We start from the raw sequence: 23186 nt of genomic DNA, 5'->3' as shown, positions 1-23186 counted from the left end.
TGCCCCCACACATTGTAAGCATAACCTCAAGTTTCAGATGCCTGAGTCCTGGGGAGGTGGGCCAGACTTGTCCCACAGGAAAGACCAAGGACAGACGAGGGGGAAATTGGATTCATCTGATGGATTTCAGCTTCTGATGATTTTCAGATTCTAATAAGTGATGAGGTCATTGTCCCAGATGGGGGACAAGCCACAGTTTTCCCCGTGTCCCCGTGCCAATTTTGATATTATTGTAATTTGTCATGAAATATCCAAAAGAGAAATTCACAAATGTTGAATCTGATGATTTCTTTTAGTGTCTAGACGCATTAATTTCTTGTATTACAACAAAAAGCTGTATTTTAACATTTTAGTCATCTGTATTAAATATTGGCCTATAGAATATTGTGATACAATCTGAAAGTCAGTGAAAGAGAAAACGCACACCAAAGTTCTTGTGAAGGTGCAAATGCAAGGAACAGCAATTTAAAAGTGAAAAAATGCATAGCACACTCAGATGGCCGATGTCCAAAAGCTTTTTATAAATTTTTTTATTACGTTTCGGCAAAAAGCCTTCATCAGATCATTTTTCTTGCTTTGGACCACAGTATATGATCATCTGAAACCCAGCAATAGGTGCCATTTTGAGTACTTTTCACCATTCAGACAAAAAAAAAGAAAAAACAAGAAAAGTAACTGTAGTAGTACAAATTTTCCATCACTCTGAAATCCAATCATAGAAGATGTAAGGATGTGTTCTGTACATAAATTAGAGATGAACTAGTAGATGAATACAGCACTGAGTTTGATATTACTGAGGGGCTTGTACCTGACTTTTATGTCTTATAATTCAGGTTAATGAGTTTTACACCAATGTCGTGTAATGCTGAAGCAGCTATTTGAAACATGAGGTATTTTGGGATGATATAAACAACTGTCAAGGGCATAATATTTTTTTATCCAACCAGGCAGGACGTTAGATGTGAACCATGTGGAAACTGTGGTTACGCTTACACTAAAACGAATCACTGTAGCACCGCATCGGAAACGATTTGTGTCCAGACACGTTGTTCTGTGTCTGTTCCCTATCCACACAGTAATGCGAAACCGCTTGAAACACTGGTCACATGACTAGGCTGGCATCACTTTGTCACAACATCATTTGGGTGGTAAAAACAAGGAAGTGTAGCACTGTGCCTGAAGTTGCAGCAGGCGATTTTGAGCCGAGGAAGATGGCAAGTGTGAAAGTAGTAAGTAGTTCTCGCTACGCTGTTTCCCGTTTGTCTATGGTTTGTTTAAACTGTTTTCTGCAATAGCGTCACATGACCGAGGCCATGAACCCAGCGAATCAGGAAAGCGCAAGCCACAGTGACGTGGTCCAATTAGGACGGCAATTAGAGCTCCTACGTCAGCGTTTCAATGTTTTCAGGTGTCCACACAGTGCCGGATCAGATCTGTACTCAGATGAATTCGTGGGAGCTGATGGCACGAGATAGTTCCGTCTCTGGAGCCATTTTCCATGAGATTAGTGTGGATGAACACTGCACCCGCAACAAAAATGACTCAAATACATACTAGTGTGGATGGGGCCTGCATACGACGATCCTATGTGGTTGTTTGTCTGTCATGGTTCAATATAAGAGTGTAAAAAGTCACTAAGTATGTGGGGCCAACAGTTCAAAGTAATAAATGTTCTTCACTCATGGTTCAAAATGGAGTACAGGGCCTTTGGTTGCATAAAAAAGCCAACAATAGCAGTTTGTCTTTACAACTACCACGCTGTTCCCGGTGTTATGCAGAACTCATCACATTTCCACAGCAGTTTGCTCAGGGCGAGCGTCAGAGAGCACCCGAGGGCAGCCAGCCAGCGGTGTCTCACAGCGTCTCTGCCTCCCCGTGTCCCATTCAGCCCCGCTCATTTCACCGTCCCACTCCTCGGCACAGTGCTCTCCAGAGACAGCCCTGTGTGTCCACGAGGAGACCGCCCTGTCCCTCCATATCAGACCGACCAGAGAAATCAAAGTCAACTCCTGGCACAGACTTGTCTCTCATTAGCTGGAATAGCCTCATCTGCTCTCCATTGCCTTTTGTCTGTACAAGAGTCTGAACAAGGCATTACGGGGAGCGGGCAAGAAAGGACACTAGAAAAGAAAGTGATGGAATGGTTATGATCATGGCTGCACAGACAAGCAAGGAACAGCTGTGAGAATCATAAACTGTATAGAAATGGACATAGCTGCCCTTTTCAAATAGGAAGTGAACATCGACCCTGGCTCCAGTTCACTTTATATTGAAAACTGTTGCCCCTTTCTCCATAACTGCTGCTGTCTTTTTCCTTATTTTGGCCTTAAAATGTTCACATAAACCCGCTCTGCATAATCCTGGCGTTTTCTTGCTGTAGCTTTGTGACCAATGACCTTCAGTTTCTCTCTCACAAAAGATCAGAATAGTTAATAGTAAAGATGCGGCTTGTCCTTCAAATGTGAATTCATAAATGTGAAGCTTCTTCTGTAACATTTATGGATATTCAAAACAGTAATGTACAGAGTAGAGAATGTATGAGTCCTAAGAAAATAAATGAAGAAGGCAGACGGTTTTAAAGGGAGATTTAAAGTGAAAGTATGTAGATGCATATTTACATTGTGTGAATTTTAAAACTTAAAGAATCAGTCCAGAATTTTGGACACTAGGACCTCATTTCCTAGTGAGCCAGAGTGTTGGAGACGTGTGGAGACACTTTTTAAAATATTCCATCTAGCCCTTGTATTTGCAGAGGTTGCTGGGGCTGGGCTAGTGCATGTCAATGGCCATAGTTAGCCTGCCATTAAAAACAGTCTTACCCACTCCACAAAACACCTGAAGCAAATCTATTATTACACCAGACTCTCAAAGTGAATGTCTGTGTCAATAGAATCATTATAGAAGTAAAACCAAGCTTGCATTTGAAGGATTTATTTCTGAGCAGCAGCAGCGAGTTGTACTTCCTGATAGAAAGCTTGGCAGCGGCGGACTAATATCACCTAGCAGCTATCTTACCGGCTGCTGCTGAGAAAATAGTCCCTCAACATGCGACGATTCATGCGATGCAAGGTTAGTTTTATTTCAAATATTATTCTATCAACACAGACATTTACATCAACAGTCTGGTGTAATAATAGATTTGTTTCAGGTGTTTTGTGGAGTGGGTAAGACTGTTTTTAGTGGCAGGTTAAGTATGGCCATTGACATGCACTAGCCTAGTGCCAGTGACCTCTGCAAATTCAAGGACTGGATGAAATTTTTAAAAAAGTGTCTCCACACGTCTCTAACACTCTGACTCACTAGGAAATAAGGTCGTATGTCCAAAATTTCAAACTGCCCCTTTAATATTGATCTAAAACAGGTTAATAATGTGCCCAATGTTTTGTATTATGAGCAAATCAGCACTACAGCAGTTAAAGTTGATTGTTTGCCTCAACCCATTTGACACAGACAGCCCATATTTCTAAAATTATTCATAAAACCTTACGTACCGTACCTTTAGACTTATATTTTCATATTACTAGAATGAAGTCTGTTGCAATACATCTATTTTTCGAGGAAGATCTAGCCATATATTAGATGTAAGTTTTCTTAAAAAGACCAGGCACTCAAATCTATTTTATTTTGTTGTGTTTTTGTGCATTTACAGACTACGAAAATTAAAACTACCCCAATATTGACTAAGAGTCTTTGGGTGGTCTATCAGATGGACGATGCGGCACAGTTTTCACCATCTTTGGTCCGATGCTGAAACTGAAACTCAATTACAACACCATTCTCATCGCTCTTCTCTGACACTCCACTTAGGCCTTCTCTTCTCTTGTCTCTAACTACTTCCTCAACTTCTCAGCCAATAATCACCTCGCTCCCAAAAATTACAGTCCAGTGTCTCTGCTTTGATTTCGTTTCTTCTCTAAATGGAACTTTTCTCGGCCCCATCACACCCTCCTGCAGCAGTTACCACATCAGCACCTTCTAGTTTCTGTCTGCAACTCATCAACAAAATCTCTTGAATCTTCTTAACCCCGTCACCACCTCGGGATTACAAACGTCTTTTCACCGAAACCAAAAATAACTTAAGCAGCAGAGCTATTCCGAGGTTCTTCTTTCTAATCATCGCCGAAACACCAGAACTATTTGTCCTCTCACGATTTCCACCTTGGCAGTGCAATCATCTCATTATTTTCCATCACAGCAGTGCAAACATCTGACTTTCCTCCATTATAACTTTAATCAAAGAACATTGTCACTGTCTTATGTTCCATCATTACTCCAGCAATATCTTATCCTATCACGACCTCATCTACAAAACGATTTTCTTTCTCAGCCCTGGAAACATCTCAATATCCTCCTTGTTACCAATAGAACCACAGAACTTTCGCATTACCATTTACGATTACCACAGTATTACTTTTACTTCAAAACTGTCTTACGTGACTAACAGAACCATCTATTCACTGGCTAATCACCAACACAGCAGAAAAAAACATCACCTTCTCCCACATCAACCAACCCAGAGAAAGTTGTCCTCCATTTAATCCATCTTTCAATTTCTCTGTGACAACCTGGCAAGAACAGTGGGGATTAATCTCGGGATCTTGAGCTAGTCTTAGTCAGGATTACTTTAGCTGGAGGATTTGACCTATTGTACATGTTTTGGGTTGATGAAGGAAAACAGAAGGAAATCCGCCCAGAAATAAAATGAAAAATGCAAACTCAGAATGTTGTAGAATAATCTGAAGTAGTCTAAGGCTACGTTCAGTCTGCAGGGCTTAACGCTCAATTTTGATTTTTTGTGAAATCCGATGTTTTTGCGAGGTCGTTCACATTTCCAATTAAGTGCGACTTGTATGTGATCCCCTTGTGTGAACGTTAAACGGCCCGAAAGTGTCCCGCATGCGCACTGGAGACATGATGACGTCATCCACAGCGAGCGTGCTCTGTGTTTATGGAAGTTGTCCAAACATGGGCACGAGCATTGAGCACCTGGCGATTTTAAAGTTGAAAGGAACGTGTGGATGTGGAGACGTAGCCAAGAGTGGTGAGTGGTGATGTGCTTCACTTCAGTGACACGGAGTTCATTAACAATTTTCACCTACTTCAGCGCAGAATAGTGACGTTCGTGGCTTGTTGATAATGTGTAGGTGGATGAATGCGCTTTGGTCGTTCACACTGAAGTCGCATGTCAAAAGATCAGATATGTATCGGTTTCAGGACCACATATCCAAGTGTCCTGGGTCGCATTTGAAAAAATCGGATCTGTGTCGTTCAGACTGTCATTAAAAGATCAGATACAGGTCACATAGGGGCCAAAAAATCGGATTTGGGTCACTTCAGGCTGCAGTCTGAACACAGCCTAAGAGTTGTTTTAAAACAGGAGAAGTTTATTTACTATCAATATGGGATCCAACATTGTGATATTGTCCATTTCAGTCTAGTCCATTTCAGTCTGGCTCTGTTGTAGAGAGTATTACACCTGTGATAACGTCGACCAAGATACCAAGGAGTACAGTAGTGCAATTTATCTTAATAACCTGGGATTGTATTTTACTTACTTATTCACAAAATGTTTTAGTACTTCTGTTTGCAAAATCCTGTTGTTCGGAGCACTCCAAAACTCTTTTCTCATGTAGTTACATGCCATGACATTTTGGTTCATTCTCACTAACTCTATCAGAGGGAGCAGGCCTACAAACCAAGAATATCTTTTACTGAGAGCTTGCAGTCATCAACATTCCCTGGCAGTCTGATGCGAACTGTAGGCACTGCTGTGTTTGATGTTGTGTTACTCAAGTTAGACTTTTTACGAGACTTTATAGACTTTTTTTTGCATACCTTTTAAACAAAATGCATACCTTTATAGCAAATATTACTTTGTATTTCTAGTATGAATAGTTAATGTAGGTTGTCAACATTCTTAGTGTACCTTTGTGACCAATGTCCTTCAGTTTCTCCCTCACTAAAGATCAGAAGATTTAATAATAAAGCTGCTGTTTGCCCTTCAAATGTGAATTCATAAATGTAAAGCTTAAATAATTCCTCTGTAACATTCAGATGTACATTTTCTTTTATTCATACATTTCATGCAGCATGCTGTCACAGAATGTCTTAATACTTCATACTGGAGGTAGAAGAACACATACTAATACATATACATAGTAATACATAGTTCTTTTACTAAGCAACTTTAATTTAAAGCTATATTGATTATTATTTTACATGCTCATTGTAAGCCTTAAACTAAAACAGCTTAATAATAGAACAATTGACTTTATGTTTAAAACTAAAAGCACAAACAAGCATTGAACAGTGAAATGTAATTGTAACAAGGAACATATTGTCAATTATTGTAGAGTTATTGTAGAAAAATTGTGAAAAGGAACATTTTTTAACCCTACATGTATGATCAGAGTTTTTTGAATAATCTCAATTAAGTACAGAGCAGTGGACAGACATGGGGGTAGGTGAAAATGGGAATTTTCTGAGCACCCAAGCCTCAAATGTAGGACAATACAGGATGACTCAAACATGCATGAATTAATCAAATTACAACTTTGAATAGACAAGTATGAGGGAACACCGTTATAATATGGGTTAAATCTTATAAAAGTCGAATTCATTCAGTATGTCTCCTTTAATTCATATGTTTAACACACAAACCCCGCAGATTTCAGGTGCAGAAAACATTTCGTTCCACCTCGTGATGGCTTGCAGTAATACAGGAAGTGTTTCACTGTGTTTTTAAACTCCATACACCTTCACTAGGAACATTTGGATAAACTCAGCCCCGGAATTGCCAAATCTCTTCTGAACTAAAGGAGCTGGTAACTTGAAAACTACTAACAGAGTATTTTGAGCTTTGGAGATGTAGACAGGCTAATAATAAAGGGTTACTCAAACAAAAACAAAATGTATGGATGAAACAAAACACAAGTCCGGGTGTCTTTCTGAGGAGATAACAACATTATAACATGTCTTAAAGATCCCAAGAGTCCATTTTGACTAATATAGGACCTTTAAACAAAACTTGGCATTTACTTTTTTCACAGAATGAACTGCTATCCCATATTCTTTGAAAAACTGAACAAATAAATACACTTGGGATCTAAATAACCATAAGTCATGTTTTGCTCAAATTTCTAAGTACCCAAGGACTTTGTATCTGCTTTGTACATGGAGGACAATGCATCTGTATTAGTGGACCATAAATAGCGTGCGCTGTCCTTCTCTGCAGACCTCTATTCCCTGAAGGGAGCGACAAGCCGGGGCATATCCCACCACAGCCAATCACGCCACGGAAGGCCTCCACATAAATCTTCATGAGCTAACACTAAATTAGAGGGAGAGATGACCCATGGAGTCTTGTGTGTGTGTCACTGTAATGTTTTTATCACCTCTGACAAAGGAGTGTGCTGCTGGTCGGGTTCATTGTTGGTTGTTTTGTTACTTTGGATAACTCAAGAGTAAGAGAATGAACAGTTGGAGTCTGAATAAATTATGATTTGAGATCTAAGATACCCAAGCCTGGTATTTGAAACCTTTGTACATGCACTTAAGAAGTTTGCGATACTATACATACCTCGATACATAGGCCACGATAAGATACATAACTCGATACAGTGCACTTTCAATTCGATACTATATATTTCAAATCGAATCGATGCAGTTCAATAAAATCATGGCTGTGATTCGAAAAGTATTTGTTAAACCATTTCTTGAGCAAAGTTCATATGAAACACAAACATTTTAATCATCAGAACAGTGAATATGTCAAATATGTTTCCTTCCTTCAAACAAGCAACAAAATTGTACCACTAACAAAGTAATTTAACAAAATATACCAAAAAATACTCTACATCGATACAGCAGCCCCTGATATCGATACTGTATCGTCACATTAAATGATACGATATTTCAATATTTTTGCACACCCTTATTTGTTCATCTGTTGCAGTATTCTTTACAATCAGAGAAATTCAGGAAAATGTTGAAATTTGAAAGTGTAGGGTAAGGTACAGCACCTGTTTGTATCCATGGAGATATTATTTCTCTGCCCTGAATACCTCACAGTGTATTTTTAATTAACCCCTATAACTGAATAAATACAGTTTAGATGCATTAAATATCATACTGTGGAACATGCAGACAAGGCAGTGGAGAAAAGCAAATGACTAATCCTCCAACAAAAAAGAGAATGTGCCCAAAGGTAAATTTTCCAAGAAAGCTCTACACCAGGGATCTCCAACCTTTTTCCTCCAGTGAGCTACCTTTACAAAACAAAAATGCCAGAAAGTTATTAATTTTAGTGGCCGCAAGAAATTGAGATGATTAAAAGAAAGAGGGTGAGCCTTTGGGTGCAGTTAGATGCCTATAAAACACAAACCATTGTCCATTTATTAGTGCACAAACTTGGACTTCAAAGTGATACATTTACAGTACACGGCACGTAATTAACCATTTTTTTTGTTATTCAGCACAATGGTGTAATTCTGAAATCCTCTGGTGAGCTACTTTTAAGGGCGTGGAGAGTTACTGGTAGTTCCTGAGGTACAGGTTGGAGACCTCTGCTCTACACGATGGCATTGGCTTTTCTATCTTAGTGGAGACATTCAGATGACACCACCAGGCCAAATCACAGGCCAATTGTTTTAGTAGTAGTAGTTGGGCCGTATGAAGGTTACTACATAGGTATGTTGTTTGAATTCAGTTTAAAACATCTGGACAACCATAGTTCTCAGAAACAAGTTTGTGTAAATGTAATCCCTAATTCATCCAGAAGTGAACGAGCGTACAAAAGGTTTTAGACGTGGCAATCTGAACACTGTTTTTGACATCGATATGTTTTGGCTCCCATCCAGAAGCCATTTCCAATTTAATGGAAGCCTACTAATTTGAGAAACTTGGATTTATACCACAATGAGATTCCTGCCCCCAAAAGGGAGGAGTTTAGTTTGACCCTTGGCTTGATCTCGATTCTCACGCCCTGGAAAAGTGCAAGATCAGGCCAATCAAATGCTAATCAGGTGCTCGATAGTGGTGAAGGTGATTCAGCCAAATTTCAATAGGGGCATAATGACCCATAATGAGGTTAGCTTGTGAACAAGGGCAGGGGCAGGACTTATTCCTCTTTGTGCAGTATAAATCCTGGTCTCTCAAACCAGAAGGCTACCATTAAATTAAAAATTGCTTCTGAATCGGAGCTGAAACATCTTGTTTTAAATCAGACCTATTCTGCAAAATGGACTTTTCAGAGCTTTTTATCATGTTATAGTTATTTCCCCTTCTTATTTCCCTCTCAAAGTTGTTTTTGTAGTGACTTGGGCATGTTTGAGCAATCTTTAATTGCTTATTTTCGAGATGTCATATTGTCAATCAATCGTAGTTTTCACCGCCCCTGGTATATGCCCACTGCTCTCTAATTCTTTAATTTACTTTCTTGATCACTGATGCATGTAGGATTTGGCAGCGTTGCATAGTTGCATACAAATGAAAAAAAATCTGCTGCTCGCCTGAGCATGATCTCCAGCTATCTGTAGGAGAGGCTGCCAGCTACACTACACCGTAAACCCTAACATTACTCTGATTTAAAATAAAAAAAAGTGAACATAAACTATATTTTTCCATTTATCCATTCTTACATCTCAATAATTAGTTCAGTCTAATTTTTTACCAGATCACTAAAGTCCTTCAAAAAACTTGCCAAGTCATTGTAAACAGTGTCAAATATTACATGTTACCAGAAATTGAAAAATCCTAATAATTTGTGTTAAATATCATAAGGTCAGGGTTCTGACAGTTATGGAAATTCTGGAAAAGTCATGGAAATTAAAAATGTAATTTTTCAGTCCTGGAAAAGGCATGGAATTTTGTAAATTCAATAAAAGTTTTGGAAAAGTCATGGAATTTTAGTATCTCTTTCACTCAGCTATGAAGTTCTGTTAATCATAATAGCCTAATGATAACATATTTTGTTGCGCCTTTTGTTTAAAAGAGACGACAATAAATGCACTGACAGTATTTTGAATGTTAAAAAACTATAATACCAAACCATAAGGTGAGTGGAAGTGTTAACAATTCATATTTAGCCCTAAAAGTCTGATCAATTCTATACATGTACACATGGAAAATTCACTTTAGGTCATGAAAACGTTTAGCTGATTTAGGCAAGTAAAGTACTTCCTGGATTTACTTGAGTGTCATGGATGTGCATTTTGTTTCTTTTTTAAAGTAAGCCTCACTTGTCAGGGTTTACAGTGTACAGTTTTGTGAAGAGGAAGTCAGTGAAGTTGTTTCTTTTATTAAATCGTTGTAGCTGTATATTGTGATTTTAAATTACATGAGCAGCCATATTAAAACTATCATCTTAAATATTAAATAGCATCTGTATTTGATCTGCACTCTGCATTCAAGATGTTATTTCTGAAAACTTTCTTCCCCCAATATTAGCAATATATCAAACCCACGAGTTTAATGGCTGTGACATTTAGGTTTCCATTGCAAACTTGCCCAGAAAATAAAAATCAAATAAAGCGTGGGCCCAAAAGTAACATAAAGAACTTTCTACTACTTTTCTTCAAATGCATTATATAAGCCTGTCATGCGCCGTACATTTTCTTCACTCCAACTCACTGGGACTATAATTCGAAGATTGCAGTGCTGTTCTGTTTTTGCTTTGGCTACTGTATTGTCTCTTTCTCTTGAGGTTGTCTGGACAAATTGAAGCGCGTCTAGGGTCAGATCAGGTCACCCTAGTCCTCTGCTGAAAAAAGAGGAAAAACCATAACGTTGATGGAGAGACTTCAGCCATCAAAACGTACCGGCTTGTGTGGAGTGATTGACGTTTACAAGTGCGCAATGGCTGTAAATGTCCGTTGGGCGGATCACTCTTGTTTGTCAGAAGTATTACGACGTGAGGTGACAATGAATATATCAGACTTTAGGGCCTTGTATTTCAAAAGCAAAATGTTAATGTGCTCAACTGGCAATTGTCAGAGTGGCACTGACAATAAAATACACAATGTCAGATAGTGGAGGTTTGTGGCCCGGTGTGAGATAGTATTTTGACCCCCATAGTATACTGACCACGGGATCAACATACCGCTATAGTAAAGTGACCCCCCCATAGGATTTTGACTCCCCTTATTTTTTTCTTTAGTAGTTACTTATCTGATCGTTATTTCTCATGTCATTTACTTTTATTATATATTGCTACATATTCTTTATCTTTTAAGGTATTTTAAGGATTGTTTTGATGGTACTTGGTATTTTGTGTAAATGTAACGTATTGTTAAAATTGCATATACAAAGCAATCTTGTCACTTTTTATATTGTATTTTACATTGTTATGGTTTTTAGTTTGATATGTGCAGATAATCCTTAATCATAATGTCAATTTAGGCAATGGTTTGTAAGGATAACAACCTTGAATTTAGTCATGTTGTGTTATAATAAACATATGGGGGGGTCAGATTACTATAGCCATAGGATTTTATATGATATAATAGATCATTGTCAATATTCAACTAACATTACGTCTTACTTTACATCATCATAACTATAATAAACATATTGGGGGTCAGATTATATAGTCATAGGTATCCCTTATTTAACTACTCAATTGATCAGCCCTGTCTATAAAAAAAAAATCCAAATTATTATACATCACTTTGATCACCTAACTAATTAATAAATACTTATCTCTTTTCAGTCACTTTTCAGTCAAATATGTGTTTAAACAACTAAGTAATTTTAAAAATTCAAAAGTTATAATCGACATAAGAAATGCATCTGAGTTCTTCAAAAAACACTTTTAAATATGACAACATGTTTTAAGTTACAGATATAGTATTCATATTCAAAGTTTTTTCTGTAGAATTCAAGTTCTTTATTAATAAAATATAGATTTTCATAGGGGGGGTCAATATTCTATAGGGGGTCAACATACCATAATAGGATTCTGACCACGGGGTTAAAATACTATATGGTATGTTCACCCTAGGATCATCTCACCGCAGGGTCAAAATCCTACACCACACCGGCAAAAAATAGGAAATACTTGATTTGGTACTAGTTTAAATTAACTTAACTATTTAGATCCTTAATAAAGCATGAAGCATGAATTCACAATGAACAACAAGTTTGAAGAATCATTCACACTTAGTAACTACATTGACTTTTGACTTTTCAAAGCTTTTAAGATTGCTAGAATAGTTTTTCACTCTCTTTTGCCCACTCAGAGTTGTATTTTGAGTGATTCTTGCATCTTTGAATAATCTTCACCTGTATTCAAAACATTGTTTTTTCAGCACCATCAGTACACGCCCTCTGCTCTCTACTTACTTCGTTCTCCAATTTTATTTTCCTAATCTGTGACACAGTAGAATTCAGCAGAGTTGCATAGCCATTTCTTGCACAAAGGAAAAAACATCCACTGCTTGCTAGTGTGATCTACAGGTATCCATGGGAGAGGAAGACAGCATTTCCCCATTTTCCAACTCTGAAATCAGTGGAGTTGTTTCTTTTCTGCAGTCATTTTAGACAGATAATGCAAAAGTCTTAATGATAACATAATGATCCATGGATGTCATAGAGCAGACAAAAGCACAATTGTCTTCTTTAATTAAGGGGTTAGGGTTAGAAATTGGATATTAATAAGGTAGTTATTAAACCTGAATGGCCATGCTTCCATGATGTTTTTTAATTCCGAATTGTTAAATTTAATTCCGCTCAATCTGGGGGTGGGAAAGGGTTCTGATTGGACAGGGACATGTACGTATTTCTGTCGACTGGAAGAAAACACACACTTCAGCTGCTACCGGCTTTTTTGTCATCTTGATTTTGTCGTTATGCCACGAACACATGATACAAACTTTTTTTGCAGTTCTTCTGATGATGATGCAGCAGCTGGAGATTTCTCTCATCACGCTTTACATCCATCAGCTGAGAAGGAGAAGGGAAGAATGTCAGAGAAGGGAGGAAGAAGACAAACTGAGTCAACGGCTGCTCTACCTCAGCCCACTCACGCATCCTGCTCGCAAATCCAAAGAGTGGTGGATGAAAGTCCGAAGTGAGGACTGGTGGAGCCGGATCCTCTGGATCATGTCAGAAAGGCGACCCAACAAACATACGCTGAATGACCGCAAATATTTTTTAAAAAGAATACACATTTAAATGATCAAGGAATTCATGTTTATTCAGAATTAAATTATTTTAATTCAGAATTAAAGCTCTCATATAAACGTCGCCATTCAAGGTGTACGTGTAGTTCTTATATTGTGTTACGCTTGGTTTTAAAACATACTATCTGCTAGGGTTGGGTATCATTAAGAAGTTGCCAATATGATACCTCGATACATAGGCCACGATACGATACATATCTCAATACAGTGTACTTTCAGTTCGAAACGATATATTTCAAATCAATTCAATATGGTTCAATAAAAATGGGTAAATCATGGCTGTGATACTAAAAGTCTTTGTTAAACCACTTCTTGTGCAAAGTTCATATGAAACACACATTTTAATCATCAAAACAGTGAAAATGTCAAATGTGTTGCATAAACGAGTTTCCTTCCTCTTGTCAAAAAACAAAACTGTAGCGCTGTAACAAAATAATTTAGTAAAATATACAGAAAATTACTCTTGGTGATATATCTATACAGCAGCCCACAATACTGATACTGTATCATCACATTCAATTATACAATATATTGATATTTTGATATTTTTGTACACCCCTACTATCTGCACTCCATCTTATAGTCAAATAAAGTGTACTACAAATACTCCATTTAGTATAAATACTTGAATTAGGTGTAGCGCAATTACAATATCATGCTAGATCAACCATACACCAAATTTACAGTAGTTGTTCCAATAATAATGTATTAATGCCATAAGTGCCATGTTGCTCATAGCTGTGCTGCTAATTTACCATTTCAAGAAGGTTCACTCTCTTCTGTTGCCAGTAGACGGCATCACACACCAAATTTTAGTGTTTTTTTATGCATGATTTTCAATACAACCTCATCCTATGCACTAATGGAAATAAATAGCAAATGGTTCTAAGGGTATTTCATCTAGACATACAATAAGATCTTACGCTTTTTAACTCGATTCAGCTAAAACTTGCATTTCAGTTTAGTATAACTTAACCTTTGACTTACTCTTCATGCAGTTTTCCGTATAAGACAAATTCACATACTCCACCTTGCCCTTCTGTACGCTAAACCTCGAACAGCTCTCGAATGTTGTTTGAAAGCCGATCTGACATCCACTTGTCACTGACACTGCACGAGGTTACTTTTCATCAGACACTCCAACGATAAAACTATTGGCTTTTTCAACTCATAAAAGCCCTAAGTGAGTACTCCAGAGCACAACTTGTTCCAGCGCGACTCAATAGTGGAGTGGCTGCTGACGCTGTAACAAATGCGTACTTGTGCAATCTTCGAACCAGGGTTTAAGAGTCTAAACCAGGCATTTTCCATCTGAAATCTGTAGATGTTTTGAAGCCGGCCACTGTATCTTGCCCCGGGGTTCTCTCACAGCGGCGACGCTCACCACAGGGGAGTTTAACACGACGGAGAGCAGCCCTGTTCTGACTAAAACGCCATTCTGGGTCACTGCACCTTTCGCTTCGCACTATAGTCGTACTAAAATAGCCACGCGCGATTCAATGGTAGTCTTTTTTTGTTGTATACCGAGTCAGTGAAGTGACATTTAAGGACTATCCCCACTGGCGTTGAATGCTGTCAGTGTGTCATTAGTTCTTTGTTTGTCAATCAGAAGTTACTTACTACCGACAAGTGTGACAATGAATAGACTTAAGAAATAGAGCTGAGAAAATACTGCTGCAAAAATCTCACACTAGGCAAAAAAAATCCTACAGCCATTGATAGACTTAAAGGTAGTTCTGGTGAGGCTAAACAAAGGCCAGGTGAAGCGAGGGGGAACAGGTTTCACATCTGACATTTGATATTTACTGTTGAGCAAAAAGTAGCTTTAAAAGGTCTACCATGTAACTTTTCTGGTGGTGAAGCTGTCGCCATCGTGAAGGTATTGTTTTGACTCGAAGTTTGACCAGTTTGACCTTAGACTGTTGATATAAATGGACGTAACACACCCGCGACATGCAGCGTTCCAAATAGGAAGTGAGCGTGGGGGCGCTTCGGGTTTCATTGACTCCAGCTACAGTTCAGTTTGTATTGAAAAAACTCCAGCTGCTGGCTTCTTGTTTTGGTCTTAAATGTTCGTTTTAACTCGCTCCACGTTAGGGCTGGGTATCATTCAGAAGTTGCCGATACGATACATATCTCAATACAGTGCACTTTTGATTCAGTACAATATATTTCAAATCGATCCAATACGGTTCAATAAAAACTAATGGTTAAATCATGGCTGTGATACTAAAAGTCTTTGTTAAACCACTTCTTGTGCAAAGTTCATATGAAACACACATTTTAATCATCAAAACAGTGTAAATGTCAAATGTGCCGCATAAAGAAGTTTCCTTCCTCTTAACAAGCAACAAAACTGTAGCACTGTAACAAAAAAAATGGTAAAAAAGCCCAAAATGTATTTATGTATTTATTTACTTAATAGGGACAATGCATATTAATGAACATCTACAACACTGCAGTGTAAATATGCCAGATTATAGCAAAAATGCAAATTTCCATCTGTAGTCCCTAGGCAGGTAACAGCACAAATTTAACAGAAAAAATAACAAAAACAAGTGACATTCCGATACAGCAGCCCATGATCATGATGGTGCATTACATTATGTCCTGGAGCTCTCTGTGGAGCAACAAAGTCAATTAATTTCTTGATTATTTGTAAAGTTTTGAATTGTATATGTAGAATTTGAGTCACATTTCACTTTTCTCAATATCTTTCCCACTCTCGAACCCAATATGTCCAAAAACAAACAATTAAAATAATCTGAACTAATTACTGCATAGAGAAGGTATCGTGTTATTTTCTTCTTGACTTAGATAATTTTCTTAAAGCAGACCTATTCTGCAGAATGGACTTTTCAGAGATTTTCACCATGTTAGGGTTTTCCCTACTCTGTCGATTCTGTATCATCACATTAAACGATACAATATATTGATATTTTGATATTTTTGCACACCCCTACTCCACATGATCCTGGTGTTTTTATTTTGCTACTTTGTCCGTAAATCAATTCTTATTCCTAATATAGAACTTCATTCCAAATTTGCCTCTAACTTTTGGCCTCGGTGAGCTTCATTTGACTGGAACTGAATGCTGTGGGCGACATCACACTCTCTTAGTCCACTTTACACCGTCTATAAGTATGAAATTAGCATTATTTATTAATTCCCATGAAGACCAGCAGATAGCACCAGCAGGTCAGGTGACAGGTCACATTATGTGTAAAGGTGAGGCAGCTCCCTGTGTAAATGCATCATTTCTTTGTCATGAAATACTTGATGCCATAATGTGAGATATTCCAGGGAAACCTAAAACACTTGCATAAAACAGATGGTTGTCCCCTCACCAGAAGAGTTTCATATTGCTCCTTTAGTATTGTTTCATGTGAACCAAAATGACTACACTGCTGCCAACTTTTACGCACATCCTTGATTAAGAAGATACTTTGAAGCACAAAGTAAGAAGAGACAAGTATGCTAATGGTGGTGAAAACGGGGATTGATCTGCAATATGGCATCTTGAAAATAATTAAAGATTGCTCCAACATGCAGGAATCACTCCACATACAACTTCAAGAGAAGGGAAAACAACCGTAACATGTTGAAAATCTCTGAAATGTCGATTTTGCAAGATACGTCTACTTTAAGAAACTTTTATCTAAATCAAGAAGAAAATAACACAAAATCTTCTTTATGCAGTAATTAGTTCAGATTCTTTTAATTGCTTGTTTCTGGACATTTAAATCTCGAGAGTGGGAAAGACATTCCATGCAAGTGAGATGTGACTCAAAGTCTGCATATACAATTCATAACTTTACAAATAATCAAGATATTATTTGACTTTGTTTCTCCGCAGAGAGCTCCAGGACATTGTAATGCACCGACACGACTGACATGCTCCAGCAGCTCACATCTACATCTTGTACAGAATACATTTGGAACTTTGCAACACTACAGACATTCTCCTCTACACGCTGCTCTATTTGACAAGTAGACCACACCACTTCACAACCAGCAACAACGTCCCTCAAGGCCTCTTCATTCGTAAGCAGAACAAAATCTTACAAAATCTATTCCTTTCTGAATACAAGTCTCCTGTTTAACTTCCAAACACGAATTTCCCAGAAGACACCACTGTGCAATCTTCAAACAAATTTAGTTCAGCTGGCAATTTTTTTTCAATATTGTCTTTAAAGGAGATCTACTATCTAAGAGTATTTAGTTTAGTTTAGTTAGAATTATTTTCCTTTCTCAAAGTTGTATTGAGTGATTCATGCATAGTGGAATACTTTTTATTTACTTCTGTATTCAAGACGTCACTGCTCTCACTGCTCTGTGCATACTTTGTTTTTTTTTTGTTCCCTAATCGGTGATACATGTAGAATATGGAAGTAAATCCATTTTAGCACAAATGAAAAAATAAAATAAAATAAAAAATCATTTGCCTGCCTGTGTGATCTGTGGCTGTTCCGTCGGAGCAGCTCACGGCTGGTCCAGCAGAGTGACCTTAGGGCAATGTACGATAAAGGACCAGAGGGTTATCGGCTCCCTTTGGGCACTGCAATTTTCCAATCCTTTTATTAGTTTCTTTTATTAAAGGTACAATATTACCATATTTTTCGGCCTATAAGGCACACTTAAATTTTCTCAAAAGTAGACAGTGTGCCTTATAATCCGGTGCACCTTATGTATTAATTCTGGTTGTGCTTACTGACCTCGAACCCATTTCTTGTAGTACACGGTGGTCAAAAATCTGTCAAAATGTTTTAGTACGACTTTGGTAAACTACAAAGCCACACCGCTTGATGGATTGTCAGAACATTCCAGCTACTGTAGTCAGGAGCCTCGTGGAGTAAGTTATGTCCTATAGTCTGACAGAAGCTGACCACATCAACGCACATGAGCTGAGCTGTTTTTTCAGACCTTATAGTTTATGCAAATTAGCCATGTGGTTTTAAGTTTCTTTTCTGTAAAACATAAACAAATGTGTGTTAAGCTGCATTAAACACATTATAACTCAATGTATATTTGAGTTGTCTTCATAGGAAATAAAAATTAGCCACTGACATTCACATTCATAATCCATATTCACCAAGACAGGGAGGAAACACCAGGCGAATTACGCCATGATCTGCCAAAGGATCGTGGATGCCTGGGCTAAGGATCAGTCTCAAGTGTCGTCCGTCACTTAATACGCCTTATAATCCAGTGCACTTTATGTATGAAAATAGCAGAGAGAATTCAACATTATTGATATTTCGCCTTATAATCCGAGTATTGTGGTACTCAGAATGGATTCTTGTGAGCTTCAAGCCATTTTAGAATGTTGTTACCTCAAAAACATAACATAGAGCTGTGTTTTATTTCATTTACACATGTTTGAGTAACCCGGCATTATTAGTCTGTCTACATCTCCAAAGCTCAAATTGCTCTGTTCCACCTTGTAGTGGTAGTTTTCATGTTATCAGCTCCTTTTACCTTTAGCTCATTAGAGATGACCAAAATGGACTTTAAAAACATAGTGGAGCACTTCCTGTCATACCACATAACATCACAAGGTGGAACACAGTGCTTTCTGTTTGAGAAAAGAACATTTAAATATGCAGGGTTTGAGTGTTAAACATGTGTGAATGAAGAAAAACACAACTCCAGGTCTGTTTGTGAAGAGAAAACTACATTATAACACAGATCAGGCTTTTTAATTTTGGTCTGTAACAAGAAGCTTGATTTTCATGCAAGTACTTGAGAGAAAAGTTCATTCTTAGTTCACAGTGAATTGACTTGAACAGGGAATATTTACAAAGAACAAAAGCTTAAGGGGTTTCCAGGGGATTTACGGAGCGGACATCTTGGACTTTGGCTGACTGTCAGAAGCCAAAAGGTGGACTTGCGGTGTTAGGATCTGCACTTTCCAGGTATCCCGTAAAGTTCAAATCAGAAACTTTGTTCTATAGATGGTTTAATGCTACTTTAATGCTTGTTAATGCTGTACCAATGTCAACCTTGTGAAATACTTAAACAGTAAATAATAATTACAACCAGAATAATTCATGATCATTTGAATTATGTAAGTTTCTGTGCAGAGTATGCAGTTTTTTCAAAGTAAAAGTTACTGCTGCAATGTTCCACAATATGGCATTAAACTTGTGTAACCTATGTCCATGGAGACAATCCACAATTATAACAATAGGATGTAATGGTTCTATATTATGCAAAATTGACTCTTGTGAGCTTTTAACCATGTTAGAATGTTGTTACCTCCTCAAAATCTTACCTGGAGCTATGTTTTGTTTCATTCACACATTGGAGTAACCTTTTATTATTAGTCTGTCTACATCTCCAAAACTCAAAATTCTCTGTTCCAGCCTGTGATGTCATGAAGTGGTAGTTTTGATGTTAACAGTTACCTTTTACCTTTAATAGAGCAATGATATCCTAGCCAGGCTGGCGCCACCTAGTGCCTCCACTCAATTCCATTTCTCTTCAGCGACTAGATCAGGAATCAGAATACACTAGACCATTTGCAAGAAAGAATTTGTAGACCAGGGGTGTCAAACTCAAATTCACAGAGGCCAAAATTAAAAACTCAGACTAAGTCGTGGACCAAACTAAATAATGTAATGTTAAACCTTTTCTTATTAAAATAAATGTTTAATAGCAGTTTTACTTAAACATTGAATCCATCACAAGCATAATATAAAATAATAACAACATTTTAAATAATGTTTCTATAGTCTATCTGCAGCTCTAATACATAATTGATTAATACATTATTTCGAGGGCCAAATATAATTATATTGCGGGTCAAATTTGGCCCCTGGGCCTGAGTTTGACATGTCTGTTGTAGACTGTGCACCGGCGTCAAACTCAAGTGCCTGTCCGGGGGCCTTTTGTGGTACAGCACAACAGTAAACAAAGTGGTCGAGATGGATGTAGACAAAGACATACATTCTGTGTTGGCAACGATTCCCAAGATCGAGGATTTAAAGCCGGAACAAAGAGAATGTTTAATGAATTTTATCAAGGGGAAAGACGTTATTGTCCTTCTTCCTACAGGATGTGGCACATTACATACATCACGACCAAATAGCAGCCACTGGTTAAATAAAAAAAAGTACCTGCGAACAATGAAGTGAAACTGGCTGATGAATCAGGTTAGTGGTCTCCAACCTTTTTTCTTTCAGTAATAGATTTTTTCCAGTAATAGACACATTTTTTCAGGGACCAGTATAACGGCACACTGGTAATAACAGCACCAAATGTATACCTCCTTTGAAAAAAATGGTCTTAATACTTATGTTTGTTGTTCTCCAAGTTCATTTGCATGAGAATTTCAGAGTAAAGCACATGGATATGGTGCCAGATGATAAAAAAAATTCCATTGAAAGATTCATCATATTTTCTTCTGGGGCCCGGTACCAGATGTTTTGGGTGGTAGGGGACCTCTGCATTAGAGACTGACAATTCCAGGACTGAAATCAAATACATCAAATACTAATGATTCTAGTTAAGGCATATGGAGTTTAAAAACACCGTAGTCAGTCACAAGGTAGAACAGTGTTTTCCGTTTGAGAGAAGAACTCAGTTAGGATTTGAGTACTGGCGTGTGAATGAAACAAAACAAAACTCAAGGCATGTTTTTGATGAGGAAACAACATTTTAACATAGATCAGAAAATAGTGGAATATGACTTTAATTCTAGATACCACAAATGCCATTCTGTGTAATATTTCAGACACAAACACAGCTTTAAATTTTGAACTCTTAGGCAGTGCAGACTCTGATCAATATTTGTAAAGTTCATCTCCAGATCTGACTGCCATTTATATATCGATGAAAAGACGCTACCAAAGTTGACCGCACATCCATACGTTAAATCTATTCTGTACACTTGAATTATAATGACTGGCCAGTGCGCTGCGTCATTGATTAGGCCATGTTACGAGCTGATACACAATTGAATAACCTTGGGAAATTCAATAGTTTTCCTGCGCAATGTTTACTGACTAGGATCTGTTTCATCGAAAGGTCTCATCAGTTTCGACTCGAGGAACAGTTCACAAACATTGCCACATATTTCGTTGTTCAATATCTTATGAATAGATATTTGTTTGGCTCACCGTCTTACGGAAATCGCCAGATAAGCAGATCTCTATCCACGTAAAAAAAAACACCGAATCAAGAGACTGCAAACTTGCTGTCTGTTCTATTTGATTTGTCCACACTTCTACAAAGTTACCAAGCGCTTGCATCATCGGCTACCATTGCTTTTGATGTTGCACGTTGAAACTGCTTTCATACTGCCTATAGTGTTGAGCTAAAGTAACGAGGCAAGTAAAGATATTAGCAGAGGTGGGTTTCATGCAGTTACATTTATTTGAGCAACTTTTTATAAAGACAATGTACTTTTCAGAGTACTTTTCTAGCAGTATACTTTTATTTCGACTTGAGGAATATTTTTTATAGTTCTCTTAAACACACTACAGAAGAATTTCCTGTGATTTGCCTCTTCCCGAGTTTGGGGTCCACCACCTATTCCGACATCCCTTCATTACGACATGCTTCTATTAAGACGTACTGGTTTTACACTTTGTAGCAGAGGTGGGGACTTGCGAGTTGAGTCAGACTTGAGTCACAATTTTAAGGACTTGAGGCTTGACTTGATAAAATGGACTAAGACTTGGGACTCGACTTGGACTTGAAGGTCAATGACTTGGGACTTGACTTGGACCTAAAAATACTTTTCTCTTTACAGTTGATAAATGCAGTGCTGAATTTTACAGGAACAAACTGGAACATGTCCCTCCCACTTCTGTTTGTTACTTTGGATGGAACTGAAGTACTGTGATGTAGGGTCCTCAAATGTACTACAGTAATATACAGTACAATATGGTAAAACAGATGGAACTACACAGAGAACATGATCCTTCATGACAAAATAACTGTTATTTAGCATGTTTAAATCTTCACTCTTTCTCTTATGACTAATGATTCACACTCACACAGGATCTTGACAAGACATTAAAAAAGGAAAAAAATTGCATTTCTTATGTAAAAACTCTTATCTAAATACTTATGTGATTTGAACATTTGTATTTCTTGCAGCACTCCTTCAGATTTGGTTTTGTTTTTCTCATCTTTGTGTCTATCCTTTGAAAATACCAGGTTAATGCTTTGTCCTTTCAATTACAAAATTTTTTAATTATAAATCAGATCATAAATCAGATTTTAAATCACATCTTAAATAAATCAGACTCTTAAAGTTACTCTCTTACTTGAATAAACACTTTTTAAGTCTTCACTTCAATAATTTCTTGGACCACTACTTTGTACTTCTACTTCAGTACAATTCCTGGATACTTTACCCACTTCTAAACATTGGCTTGTGCAAGAGCATCATGGTACTATGCAAGAGATCCAGAGGTCGCGCGTCATGGGAAAAGCTGTTGACGGAGAAGGAGAGTCTACGTCGGCAGTGAGGGTTTGAATTTCAAGTCTTCTGAGTTCTAGCTCCAATGTTTGTATGAGGCCCGCCGTAAACGCACCTTTGTGGTTTTGTCACTGTTGCTTTTTGGACTCTGAAAGGCACCGAAAGCTTCTGTGATAAAAGGTTGTCAAAAACCTACATTTTCCCCTCTCTGTTTTCTTCAGAGGCGGTTGATGCAATACTAAAGGGGGAAAAACAAGAATAGCTAGATGTGTTTTGTTAGGTTGAAAATCCAAAACGCTTTCTGGTGGATCTCATAATTCTACCTAAAGTTTAAAGACGCTGTATCTGATTTTTACAGTCTTAAAAAGGTGAAAAGACCCTAAACAGAACTAGGTCAATTTTAATAGTTTAGAGTGGTCCAATTTATTCCTCACTTACCTTATGCATTCCAAAGATCCTAATTAGTGACCACAAAGAGTTTATATACAATTTCCAACTCTCAGAGGAAAGTTCTCAGTTTTTTCTGTGACATTAAAGCTAACAGCATTTAGTAAGAAAATAAGTAAGTAAGTTTTTTA

Source organism: Boleophthalmus pectinirostris, unplaced genomic scaffold (genome assembly GCF_026225935.1).
Source record: "Boleophthalmus pectinirostris isolate CB_2022bp ecotype Guang Dong unplaced genomic scaffold, ASM2622593v1 HiC_scaffold_15, whole genome shotgun sequence".
Classification (NCBI taxonomy): domain Eukaryota; kingdom Metazoa; phylum Chordata; class Actinopteri; order Gobiiformes; family Gobiidae; genus Boleophthalmus; species Boleophthalmus pectinirostris.
This window is presented reverse-complemented; position numbering follows the sequence as displayed.